Source organism: Orbicella franksi, chromosome 7, assembly GCF_964199315.1.
Source record: "Orbicella franksi chromosome 7, jaOrbFran1.1, whole genome shotgun sequence".
NCBI classification, from domain to species: Eukaryota; Metazoa; Cnidaria; class Anthozoa; order Scleractinia; family Merulinidae; genus Orbicella; species Orbicella franksi.
The window spans coordinates 23,103,893-23,118,131 of NC_138151.1; the positions used below are offsets into that span (position 1 = coordinate 23,103,893).

The 14,239-nt window shown below is 40.3% G+C and overlaps 1 protein-coding gene across 6 annotated transcripts in view; it reads left to right on the forward strand.

The window, feature by feature from the left end:
• LOC145492241 (uncharacterized) overlaps nt 1-14,239 on the forward strand; it is a 629,788-nt gene that overhangs the window by 53,710 nt on the left and 561,839 nt on the right. The window lies entirely within an intron of this gene.

The following is a 14,239-nucleotide window of genomic DNA, read 5'->3' on the forward strand; positions in this document are numbered from 1 at the left end:
AAAAAACTATTTGTCATAACTAATTAAATCGATCACGTACAAGGACACTTGGGAAATCAACTCATTGGTTGAACACAAAGACACTATTTACGTTTTCCGATGCGAAGCCAAAAACCCGTGAAATGAACAAAAGGACTTAAAGATGCCGAACGTATTTGGAAAATTAAAAAATCACGCCATCTAAGAACCTATTTCCATATTTTTCAAACCAGTACGTGTTTTTTTCGCTGAGAACGTCAATTGAACGTCAATTGTATTGTTTAACAGATTACTTTGAGTTCTTTAGCACATACTTACGTCTATCATCTTCATTTAATGGTATCCAAATTCAAAGCAATTCGTTTAGTTTACACTCCTTTCGAAGGTTTATTAAACAGAATTTGAACTAATTTGCATTTATCACCTTTCGCCGTCGACATTGTCACGCTTTCTCTCGTTTCTTGAAAACATACCTGTAGGGTCATGGCAGCTTAGTTTACCTTAATAGTTTAAATTCGCTCCCTCACATAACAGAAGAGGGTTTCTTAAATTGTTGCTGATTTGATAACTTGTAGGATGTAACAGATACAACTGGACTACAGGTCACTGTAGCACAATCTCGTCCGCGGTGAAACTCACAAAGCGTCCGATTTCCTCGAAGCGAAGCGACTCGAAACTCGAAGCGTTGTTGCTGCGATTCGTGCAGCAGCAGTCCGGATAATAATTTCAAAAGCCGCTTTCTCTTTTTTTCATGTCTTTTTTACTTTATGAGTGTAGGTATTGTTTAATTGAGTGGCGGCCATTTCACCAAGAGTCCCGATCATTTTGCGATCTAAGAACTGCCACTCGTTTGCTTGCTTACATAAAATATCCTGCAAATATCCAATTAAATAGACTGAAAAGCCCCAGGATCGACTCTTCACCCCTTCTTGTCTAAGGCTACTGTTATTATCTGCTTTACAGCTCTGAGATGTCCTTAAGATGTTTTTTGGGGGGCGTCGAACAGTATTCTCTTCTCCCATAATCACTCTAAATTTTCAGCGCGGCATGAGAGTAATACAACCAGTGACGTCACTAGGCTGTTTTGGCCGCGCCAAGATGGCCGCCAATTTTGGGCTTAATCAGCCAACTTCGAACGGCTGAAAAAGCAGTTTTCGCTAACCGTATGCGAAAAAAAAAGTCCGCAGTGTTTCCAAGTAAGGTTGAAACTTTATTACTAAGCAAAAATCTCACATACGAAAATTTCGTTTCAGTGGCACTTTAAAAAGCTATTTTAAAGCTATTTTAACCCTGTTTATGTCTATTTTAAAGCTATTTTAAGCCTGTTTTCCAAGGTATTTTCCTCTACATCCCAATTTTATCCCTGTTTTATTGCTATTTTAAAAGTAATCTAACCCTGATTTAAGCCTATTTTCCAAGGTACTTTCCTCTTCATCCCAATTTTATCCCTGTTTTATTACTATTTTAAGGCTATTTTCAGCCTATTTTATTTTCAATTTGTTTCATTCATGCTATTTTAATACTATTTTCTCATCAAGTTGCTATAACATTATTCACTATTTTAAAGCTATTTTAAAGCTGATTTAGGTAAGTTTTGGTCAGCACTCTGGACTAGCTATTTTTGGCTATTTTTTGTTTCAAAATAACAGGTTTAAAATAGGTAAAAAACAGCTTTAAAATAGTCCAGAAAAATAGTAAAAAAATACAAAAATGATAGGAATAAAATAACATATAAAATAGGTATAAAATAGGCATTATTTTCGTAAGGGATTGCAATAAATACTCTATTCTAAGATATAAATTTTACAAAAAATAGAACATTTTATTCCGACTTGTAAGCAATTCTCCCCGTTACAAGCTATCGGTGAACTTATGACTTCTTCAAATCATTATATTAATATTCAATTAGCAAAATTTATTTCATCTTGCTTTGATCTACGCAATATTTTACTTTAAAATCAAACCAATGTAACTTGATTGCTATATCAAAACATTATTACATGATCACGATAATCGTTACTGTTTTAGTTTTAGCTCTAGTTTGTAAAAGCATTTTCAACACTGCATGTATTTATGGTCATGCAAATAGAGTTGGTTGTTGAGTAAACGACTTTCGTGTCTAACCTGACACGAACATGTATCACTGGTAAATGACAAATAAATTCCAGAAGCATTACTGCTAAGTTAGCTTAAAAGATGACTATCACCAACTCAATGATACGCGTCTCGACTGTTTGGCAATTTAGTGACGTTCATATACCTTGAATGACTTACTCATGGAATAATTGTTACTCTAGCAGGCCTCCGAAACGTTGTTTTGTTTGGCAATAATTATGTCACTGCAAATGGCGGCATTGTTATTCAATAGTTGGTCACGCAGGTTTAAAGGTCGTCGCTTCTGGATGATACAAAATGGCTGCTTCTAATCTTCAGTTTCAGAGCCTCTCATTCGCTCTTGCCGAAAACTATGGACAACAGCGCCTTTCATAGGACATTCACTTTCGTGTTGTTGTTTTCTGCGAGCGAACATCAGTGAACATGATGATGCAGACTTGTAAAGTCTATGTGATCAAGTTACTTGCCTGTGGAACAATATTCTCACGACTGAACATAACAGGTATTGACTACGTTTCAGCTTTATATTTGATAGTTATACATAGATCCATAGTGTCGACCGACTCGTAGTCTCGATCGGCTGATATGTAAGGATAATACTCAGTCGAAAGTTGATTGATATATTAATGATATTGATATATCTTTTGAACTTGACCGAGACGTACATAGACAGAAGTCTGGCAACTCTTAAACTGACGGCTTTTACGATGCATGTTTTTACGATGCAGTTAACATTTCTTTTCCTTCTTCTCGATCAAAACGAAGTGTAGGAGATACTTGCTTGTATCACAGCTTAACTTCTTGTATCCACATGTATTTCCTACTTTCAACCGGCAAATGCAGTGAAATACTGTAGTTCTGCGTAATTACCTCTTGCCTACCGGAAGAGCTAGAAGGAACAAGTTCCTCTGTTTCAGTTTCAACGAAGTTTAGTTCTTCTACTCTACGCCTAAGCGACACCGCGGAAATACGTTCTTTAGGGCGCGATACAGTATTTTATTGGTCAGCGGTACACCTTAAGAAAAGTACAAAATGCCTGCAACTTTTACGTTGTTTTCGCAGCGAGTCTTGTCGACAGCCAAAAAGATACAAAACTTAAAGCGCACACTGTAAACTTAGCTTTTAAACTCCGCTCATTTGTTGAATAGTTCTCAGTTAATATTATATATTGTGCCAAAGCCAAACTGAACTTGCACACGGTATGAAATTGTTGTTGTTTCGTGAGAGTTTATGCTCGCAAGCGGCGAGTCAGTGGCAATAGACCATTTTACAGTTGTCTGCTCAGTGACCTGGCCTTTGTATGGCAGCGAGGCTAGAGTTGACCTTGTTTTGATAGAGACCTCACTGCTTTTGTTGCGTAAAACAAGTTGTTCTGATGCTAACTAGGTGCATTTACATGACAAAAGCAGTGAGGTCTGTATCAAAACAAGGTCAACTCTAGCCTCGCTGCCATACAAAGGCCAGGTCACTGAGCAGACAACTGTAAAATGGTCTATTTACGTTACGATGTGTGCTAAGGCTAAAACTAGGCAGCTTTTGTGTTGCTGTAGCGGTGTTATGAGGACATCAACTTCTCAAGTTTGTTGAATTGGTGGGCTTGAACCGTACGAATCGGTATGTCAACGGCATTTCGATCAAATTCGTTGGGAAAACATGCTCGTGTTCGTCCACTTGTTCGATTGGGGGCACTCGCGTATGTAAACACGGTCATCCTGTCCTCACTCGGTATCACCGAATTATAGGTCAAGTTGGCCGAAATCGAAGCAGTGCTTCGTATAAATCTTGGACACGTTGGTGTAACAAGTGCAGGACTGAAGCCCCAAAAGGGTTCAAAACTTGGCCTCAACTCGAGGAAGAATTCACCGAGGTATGTTTTATTATAAAATATCCAATTTTAATTATACTGTACTTCAGGAAGCTTGAGGCTGGCGAAAATAAAATTTCAAATTTTCATGTTTATTATTGTTTCTTTGTTTCTTGTCATAATTTCGAATTGTTGCAGTTCTGTAATTTGCTTTTAACGCCTGTAAAGGGTGAAAATTATTTTAAACTAGTTGCATAGCTATTAGAGTTTGGAAGAAAAACTATTTAGCTATTAGAAAAAACAACAAGAGGTACATGACATCTGATTATCTTAAGATGGCAGAAGACATGGACTACAAAGCTGTTAAAAAGGTAATTAAAAATACATGCATATGTTATTCTAAGACAACAAAAATACCATATAATCTGGGTAATAACAACTTCTAGTTAAAACTCAATACATGAATTTCATTTTTAGTTATAAATAGGCTATCCCCCCTGTATTCACACAACAATCTTCTGATTATAAGGCCACCCAGATAATTTATGAGCACATAACCTTAGAGCCTGAGACTCTTTCTAAAATTAATATTTGTTTACATATTACTATTATCTAGATTTCCCAATAGAAAACTTCTTCTATTGTACATATTTTTCTATTTTGGCTCAGCAAAAATCCTTTTAGATACTGTCCATGGATGATTTCCACAACATCAATGCTGTAAAAACATCAACTGAGAGAGTACTGACCAATGTTCCCCATATGGCAACTCCTCTCCTGGACATTCAGCCATCTGTTGATGGTGGGGAGAGGCAGGGGGCAGGAGCCCAGGAGAATAGGAGGCAGGAAACGGGAGAGAAGAGGGCGGGAAGCAGGAGTGTTAAGAGGGCAGGAATCTGGAGAGAAATGCAAAATGCTAATTTTTGTCATTCATTAAGGCTTCAAATACGTTCAAAAACAAGAACTGAAAATGTTATTTGACTTTGAATTCATTTAGTGGCTTTAGAGACTTCTAGGCCGACGGGCAAAGAAAAATTCACCCTTAGGCTCAAAATGAGGCTCAAAATGAAACCCTTTGACAGTGGTTACGTCATAGGTCATTCACTTGAAAGATGTGGGTAAGAGTAGCAAGGCTGAAAACAAAGGAAAAAAGGAAAAGGAAATGCCTAAGGTCTGTGCAGCTAAATGACTAGGATGTGGTTTGAGTCTCTTAATTTACAAGGGACAGGAGCAGGATGAACGAGGGTGGGAGTCAAGAGATAAAGGTATGGAAGTGGGAGAACAGGGTATGGGAAGTGAGAGGTTCTGACTCCCCTGTCCCTCCCCCAACTTGATGCAGTACCTTGTCTTTAAGTAAAAGGTAAAGTCTGCATACGAGCCAAGTGGCCCATCAGGCCAGGCTTATCTCGGTTTCTGTAGCATGAAGCGACTAGGAGTATTTCTACTACCCCCTGGATAGGATGCTAGTCGACTGCAGGGTTACCCCCAGCATTAAATTCACCAGTACCCATATGTACACCTTTGTGGAGAGAGGCAACGTGAGAGTACAAGTGTCTTGCCCAAAAACACAACACAATGTCCTTGACCAGGGCTCGAACACGGACCACTCAATCCATTGCTGAGCGCACTAACCATGAGGCCACCGCACCTTCCACCTTGTCCCTTAGGCCTAACCTTAACCCTAAACCTAAAAAAAGAGTCTATAGATTTCAATCAAGTTTACCTCTTTTATCACTTGTGTATTTGAGACAATTTCTAATTTCCTCGCTTTCTGCCATTCAGTTTACAGTATCAAAGCCTAATTTTAAATGATTCGCAACTACTGACGGAACTTGTCTTTGCAACTTACAACTTCAGACTTTGCAAAAAATTTCTCACTGGAGAAAAGCAATGTTGTAGAACTTAAGTGATGAACTAAATGCAGTAGATATTATTTGTAAGAAATGTATCTGTTCTTTAATACATGCTTTTGTGTCTAGTATCTGAGTTAGTCATAGCGAAGATTTATTACCACTGGTTTGTGGACGACAGTAAGCCAATTCAGAGACACAGTGGCATAAACAAACCCTCTTGTTAGCCAATTTATCACAGGAAAAAAAAAAACATATAATTATATAATTTATTGCCATCAGGTGCTATAATATCTTGTAATAAAGTGGTTACAAGTTAAGTAAGAATCTTACAGAAGGGAGGATGATACAATATTATTACTAAGGGGATCATAATTAATTTCATATTGATTCAAAGCACGTGATATGTAGATGTCTGAGTCATTAAGCACATACAATGTAAAAATTATTTTGTAGTGATTGAGCAAAGCTCGTCTGAATTAAATTAAATGAAAGGAAATCCAACAACAGTCAATTATTTATATAAGTTGATACAATGCATATGTAAGATAGGGAAATAGAAATCGAAAAGCTTCAAATGACTTAGTAAACAAAATAAACTAGTGGGTTTCATTGAAGAGTTGATTACTGCCTCTCTGAAATGTTGAATGTCTTTTCAGCATCAAAAGAAGTGAAACTTGACCACATCCCATAAGTGGAAGCGGTTTCGTGTAAACAAATACAGGTGTTTGGCCATTTTAAAATGTTTAGTTACCTGTGCATACATGTACAAGGAAACGGTCTTGAAAATTTCCATGTACTATCAACATGTAATCGATGTAAACAATTTTATACAATCGATGTAAAAAATTGTCAATGATCCGAAGATATTGAGCGGTCTTGAATGTTTTCAGTATTTCCAGCGTTCGCTGCGGCCAACAAAGCACAATATTTTCGATTTCTACTCCGTTCGCAAACGCCACCATTATATATAAATGTAGGCTTAAACAATCTTTAATGATAGAGAAATATCTTGTGAATGAAATCAACAAATGTTTTATTCTGACAGCAAACGGCAGGTACAAAAAAATTATTTCACCTGTTCCAAAAGGCGCAGAAAGTCAGAAAGGTGATAGAAACGCCAAACAAGCCAGTCTTTAAGGACAAATTCTTATCAAAGTTTCTTTGACGCGTTGCGAAATATAATCTAAGTGAACAAGCACCACGTGTCGGCGCAAAGTGAGTGTGAAAACGGTCCTGACTTACATGTACCTTAACCATTTCATGCAAATTACACTTTAAATCCAACTAGTCTTCAAAATCCTTGCAAAAGCTTCATACAGAACCGATCTTCTGCTTTGCTGGATACCCATCGTTGTTTTTGACAATTCTGAGGCGAGGGCGACTGAGGCAACACGATGCAGGCTCGAGTCAGCAAACTACACATTACTCCACACAAAATGACTTCCCTGTACCGCTATTCATTACGAACATTGGTTGAGTATTAAAAACCCATTTCAGGGCGTCAAATTCACCAATAACGAGAAGTATCAAGGATATTTTCGACCTTAAAACGAAGCAAAATACCGATCTCGGAGAACTGATCGATCGAAGGACAGCACAGCCTGATGGTGATGACCACTGACCAGTTACGGTGACGTCAAAAAACGTATTTCCGCGGTGTCCGCCTAAGCCAATCTATGTTATCGTTACATTGTAACTACTGACTTCTTAAAAAATATGTAGCACCGTTTGTTGCAAGATAACTATAAAGACTGCACACAAAGGCAACCCAAGCATAATATTTGCATACTATCATGACATGTAAGATAAATCGAGTCAAAAGCTAATCGAGTCAAAGAGCAATTGCAAAATCTGAGTTCCATCGTTGGTGTCCACATTAAAACTGTCTTCCAGAGTAAGAATATTGGTCAAGTTTTCGCCCCGAAAGAGAAGAAGTCCTCTGTTGTTAGCAATCAATGCGTAGGTCTGTAAATTTAAATGCAATCTGTGGGGCGCAGATTATTTCGGGTATACGACCCGACCAATGCATCAGCGAACACAAAGATTCAACAATATGCAGGCATCGAGAGGAACATGGACTACCGAAGGATTCTCAGTTTATATCTGTATTCGAACCATTTTCATTCACTCTGACTTGATTGTGACGTTAAGCAAACGGCTAAACGCTATCGCTAATTTTTAAACAAAATGATTTTAGGTTTATTAAATTTATCACATTATTTCTCCCTAATTGCACGGTTCTAACTGGAGTCAGAGACTGCAGGAATGAAACCAGTGGTAGATTAGTGCATATTAAAGTCTAAGAATCTAAGCAATCAAATGATATTGTCTGCGGTACAGAGCGCCTTTCTTCTTGCCAAGGTCTAGTTTGGGAGGGGGGAGGGGGAGAGGGTGGGGGCTGCTTGCTCCAGAGGGAAGAAGACAGATAATTAGAGGTGTTCCTTAGTGAGTTCATTATTGTAGCTAGAACCAAGAAAGGTGAACAATATGAGCCGTCCTCTCTCAGAGGAGACTTAGCAAGCGTAGGAAAAGGCTGTTTAGTGATCCCGAGTTTGCGAGATTGAGAGACACTTCGAAAGCAAAGCAAAAAGAACTGAAAAAAAGATGGCCGAGGGATTAAACCGAATGCACAGTTTGGCTGAATAATATCATTCACTTCGGCCTCAAAGGCTGCACAGAACAACGAAACTTGCGCTGGGGCGACGTTGTTTTGGGGACTCATAGTCAGGGCAAAGAATATCCTGTTCATTCAGAGAGACAAACTAAGAGCAGACAGGGCGAAGACCCACGGAATGTCAGGCCCGTGAAACCGAGAATGTATGAAAACAAAGAGATTCCAACCGAGCGCAATCCAGTGAATGTTTATAAACTGTACAGAGATAAACGCCCTCAGTTCATGCTAGAACCAGACGCTCCATTTTATCTGACGGTCAACCACTTCAAATCTTCCGTTCAGAGACAGCAGAACTGTCCCTGAACGGACAGCAGAACTGTCCCTAAGTCTATCTGACGACAACGATTGCCAGGATCACTACGATCGCTGGATAGAGGTTTTCCATATGATGACTATATATAATATCGCCACGATCGTGAGACTATTTTGAGAGAATATGCAGCGGCAATAGAGCAATCTGATTGATTATTTCTAATTATTGGCCCTCTGAGGCTTGATATTCGCCAAGGTCTTCTTCACGTGCCGAAACGCAGTCGAAGTCCAGAAATACGGTAAAAAGAAAATGTTCAGAATCCGGGCAGCTTGACTAAACATTTATCGTATGGCATAAAAAACGGAATATGTTACGGGAAGCAGCGGGTAATCCCGAGCGTGCAGAATAACACCATCTTGCCCACTCGTGTAGCCAATTACAGCATAGGATTTGTTTCATCTTTCCGCTGGCAGAGCTAGCCATGTAATGAGCGGGGTCATAACCAACTCAGTGGTTATGTCATCATGTCCAACATATCCAACATAGGTCGTCATATCGAACTCAAGCTCATGGAACACTTGTTAAATTGTACTATGTTTCCGCGCTCTCCTAAAAGTAAGTTGGTGGGTTTCAGATTTAAAATTATGGTTCAGACACGCCAGCCGACATAGCACTGAGTTATAAAATAATATATCTTCTATAGTATCAATAATTTTGAATAGCAATTTTATTTAAAGAGAACAATGGATGAATTAAGTTTAAGTAGAGGTTTGGTGGAGCCGAGGTGGCCTCATGATTAGTGCGCTCGTCTCTGGATCGAGCGGTCCTGGTTCGGAGACATTGTGATGTGTTCTTGGGCAAGACACTTTACTCTCACAGCGCCTCTCTCTATCCAAGGTTATAAATGGGTACCGGTGAACTTAACCCTGCGATGGACCAGCATCCCATCCAGGGGGGAGTAGAGATACTCCTAATCGCTTCATGTTAGAGAAACCGGATGGGCCACTTGGCTTATATGCAAACTTTACCCTATCTAGAGTATCAAGGGACATTTTTTTTTTTTTTACAACAAACATTTTATTTTGGGAAAAAAAGCTTCCGGGAAAAAAATTCCCTTAGACGTTGATTTTCTCCACAAAACTTTCTCCACTGGCAAGTAACAAAAAAGAAACATCACATGTTAAATCTTGTTGATGCCATTTATTTAAAAGTCTTTCGTTCAGAAACAAAACAATGAAATTAGAAACAAAAAGTTCAAAAATAAAACGATGGAATTGACTTCGGTACATTACAGGTGTAGCTGCTAATAAGTCTACAGAAAAGAAACGTCTGAAGGTACTCCATTTAAAGAATACCATCATGCTGACATGTTCTTGCTTGGTTAGGTGTTCTTGTGTAGATGAAAATCCCCTGTTAAACGCGACCACCTAATAATCGGAAAAATTTATAATCCAGCAAGGTCCAGCAACAATCGCAAAAATTAGTTTTCCCAAAAAAACAAAACCTCGCCGATCTATATAATTAAATTATCGCAAAACATTCATGCAACACGGTATCCGGATCGGCGGCAAAGGCGACTGGTTTTTGTGCAATGCAATTTGTTGATGTTTTTCTGGTCTGCGTTGCTGGCGGGAATTTCGCGCGGGAGTGCTTGGTTTCTTCGGCGGGTCGGCGGATCCTAGAGGCGAGGCCTGGAGGGAATTTTCCGGAGTGATGACAACCACGATCCCAGGCTCACTCTTCTTTAATTTGCGACCCTTGCAGTTGAAGAGAGAGACCATGGTGGCAGCTGATCGCGTGACCACCAATAATTTGGGTGGTAAATATATCTGCTGAGTGGGAACGGTAACAGAGTGTTTTGATTGTTGCTGCGACAAATCTAGTACGTTACAATTTCTCGGGCAATGGCTAAACTTCCTTATTGAGGTTCGAAGTCACATTTAGCCACATTTGCTGACCAAGAATGCTAATTTCTGGCATGTTAATTCGAAGAACAGACCGCGAAGACTTTCGTTACAAAGAAATTCGAAAGCCAAATGGACCACAAACGTCGCAACGGTTTGCGCGTACAAAACTTCACGTACCGAATCATACTAAAAGCAGTGGATCAGTCTCTTAGGTTTCCGACACTAAGCCCACTTATATTTCATCTACATCAAATTTATTTAAGTTTATATTTAGTCACAGATGTATGAACAAGATTTGTTGGCGTAGTCAAGAATTATATTAAAAAATTATTGTAGACATTATTATTATTATTATTATTATTATTATCATAATAATAATAATCAAAAAAATTATTTTACAAATTTACAAAAAAAATTTGTAATTCGTTTTGTAAGTTAATATTTCCCTGACATATATATTGTCCTAAGAATTTTTACAGTTGTAATTTTTTTATAAGCCACTAATAGACATTATTATTATTATTATTATTAAAAAAAATTATTATGCTGAGATCAGCATTACTTTGTTTAAGAGGCTCGCGAGCTCCTAAGAGAGTCCACTTAGAACTGTCGGACATTGATTTAGATATCGAAAAAGGACATGCAAATATTCGTTAAGGCAATTGAGAATGCTATTTCTGGGGATCTCTAGCCGAAGCCACGAACACTGAGCCAAGAAGTGGACCTGCATATAGCTACAGTGTATTTTTAAAGTAGAGTTTTTGCCATTTAAATGTGTAGAGTATTTTTTACTATTCTTTTTTAAATTTTTTCGACAAATGATAATAGACAAATTTATAACGGTTGTAAAGAATGAGTGTAATTTGTAATTCGTTTGTAAGTTAGTATTTCCCTGACATATATATTGTCCTAAGAATTTTTACAGTTGTAATTTTTTTATAAACCACTAATAAACATGTTATTAATATTAATTATTATTGTTATTATTGTTATTATTATTATTATTTAATTGATTTATTTTTATTGTATGTTTTATTTTATTTTATCATGTGTGATGCTCAGGCAACATGAAACAGCAAAGCAGTTTTACTTGTTGTAAAATCGACCGGATGGAATTGAAATCGCATTGATGATATACTTCAATATACCGGATTAATATTTTTTTCGTGCGACCTCTATGAAGCTTAGAATAGGACTGGGGAATTTCAAAAGTGTACTGCACGTGTGTGGTTTATGGCGATCGTTTTGCTTTTGCTTCGTTAGAAATCGAAGAAATATTCATGGACCTTACCCCGATGGAAATGTTTGTGTCGCAGTTGGCCACGTGACAGTCTCTCTTCTCAACGACGAAGGAAGCCAGGAAGAAAGAGCCTGGGATCGAGGTTGAAGCGGTGAAATTCCATCAACTTCACTGCTCTCTATTTTCCTCGAGGCTTTGCTGCTTTCGTTGGGCACTCCGCCGTCGAAGCAAAGCACTCGAGGGCGAAATCCCACCAGCTACGCAGGCTATTTTTTTTTTCTGAGATCTGCTCCTGGACAGTCTCATTTAATGCCAATTTTTTATTTTATCTTTGTCGAGTGACTGTAAGTAGGGCTTGCCACAAGTTGCTCGGCACTTTTTGGCAACTTTTCGTATTTCGAGCAATTTTTTTTTTGTTTCGAGCAACTTTTTGCATTCTGAGCAATTTCTAGTTTTCTAGATATTGGAGCAGCTTTTAGGGCTTTAATTGGCCATGCTTCCATATTTTACAATGTTTCAGCAGACAATTTGTGAATTTCCTGTGAAAAAGGAGCAGTTCCTCCCCCTGGGGCAGATCATGAACGAAAGATGTATGTAGCCGGGCTGCTAGGTCAGCGGTTTTTTAAAAAAAAATCCAAAATGGCGGACGAAGATTCACGCTGCACTGATTCGAGTGTTTCAGAGTACGAAGGTCATTCAGATCCTCTGAGTGTAGCCGCAGAAGCAGGGGCAAGACCGGCGTCGACAAAATCTGAATCGGACCGGACCGGACCGGATCACGGATCGGATCGCGGACCGGATCACGGATCGGATCACGGATCGGATCACAGAAAAAAAAAAAGTTTTAAAGAAAAAAAAATCCCCCCCAAAAATAGAATCGTTTATAAGATATATGGCATCCTCGTCTCGGAGAGGCGATGGTCAGCGCGTCACTGTCGACAGGCTCTTAAGTGACTCAAGAGCCCGATTCTTGAGTGGCAGTCTTTGTTGCAGCTGGTACAGATGTAGTTGGTGACCTCACGAACTGATACTTGTCGTTCCTTTCTCGCCGCCCGCTTAATTGTCGCCTCAGCCCTGGCCTTCGTCTCGGCCCTGAGTGCCCCCTCCTTCACACCGTGACGCCAGGCGGCGCGGTCTTGCGCGAGGACCTCCCAGGTATTGGGATTGAAATCAGCTAGTCGCAGGTCACGCTTGCAAACATCCTTAAAGCGAAGGAGAGGTCGGCCCACGCGTCGGGCGCCCTCCCACAGTTCCCCGTAGAGGACTTGCCTTGGCAAGCGATCGGGTTCCATACGGTGAACATGACCGAGCCACCGTAGGCGTCTTTGGATGAGTAGTGTAGGGATGCTCGGCATGTCGGCTCGTTGAAGAACATTGGTGTTGGAGACTCTGTCCTGCCATTTGATCTGAAGGAGACGCCGAAGGCAGCGGAGGTGGAACCCATTGAGCCACTTCTCTTGTCTGGCGTATGTGGGCCACGACTCGCTTCCGTAAAGGAGAGTGGAAAAGACACAAGATCGGTAGACTTGCAGCCTGGTCCTCTCCCTCAACAGGTCGTTAATCCACACTCTCTTGTTGAGTTTGGCCATAACGCCGGCTGCCTTGGCGATCCTTGAACTGATCTCGACATCTAGCGACGCCTTGCTTGACACTGTTGACCCTAGGTAAGTGAAAGAGTCCACGACCTCCAGTTCAGTGTTGTTGATGGTAATGACGGGAGGTGTCTCCGCATCTTGGGCTAGGATGTTTGTCTTCTTTAGACTGATGGTAAGGCCGAACTCCTTGCAGGCGTGAGACAGCTTATCAACCAAGCGTTGAAGGCCTGCCTCGCTGTGGGATGCCAGGGCAGCATCATCCGCGAACAACAGCTCGCGTATGAGCACTTTAAGGGTCTTGGTTTTGGTGCGGAGCCTGGCAATGTTGAAAAGCTTGCCATCTGACCTCGTCCGAATGTATACACCCTCCGAGCAATCGGCAAAGGCGTAGTGGAGTAACATCGAGAAGAAAATCCCGAACAGGGTTGGCGCCAAAACGCAGCCCTGCTTTACTCCACTGCTGACTGGGAAGGCATCCGAGGTGGCTCCATCAAAGCAGACGGTGCTCTGCATGTCCTTGTGGAAGGCGGTGATGAGGGCGAGGAGTTTTGGTGGGCAGCCGATCTTCTGAAGGATTTGGAAGAGCCCACTACGACTGACCAGGTCGAAGGCTTTTGTCAGGTCCACAAAAGCGAGGAACAATGGTTGCTGCTGCTCACGACACTTCTCCTGCTGCTGGCGGAGGGAGAAGATCATATCTACTGTGGATCTGCCGGCTCTGAAGCCACACTGGGACTCTGGATAAACTCGCGAAGCAAGACTCTGCAGGCGACCCAGTGCGACACGTGCAAAGACTTTGCCTACAATGCTGAGGAGTGA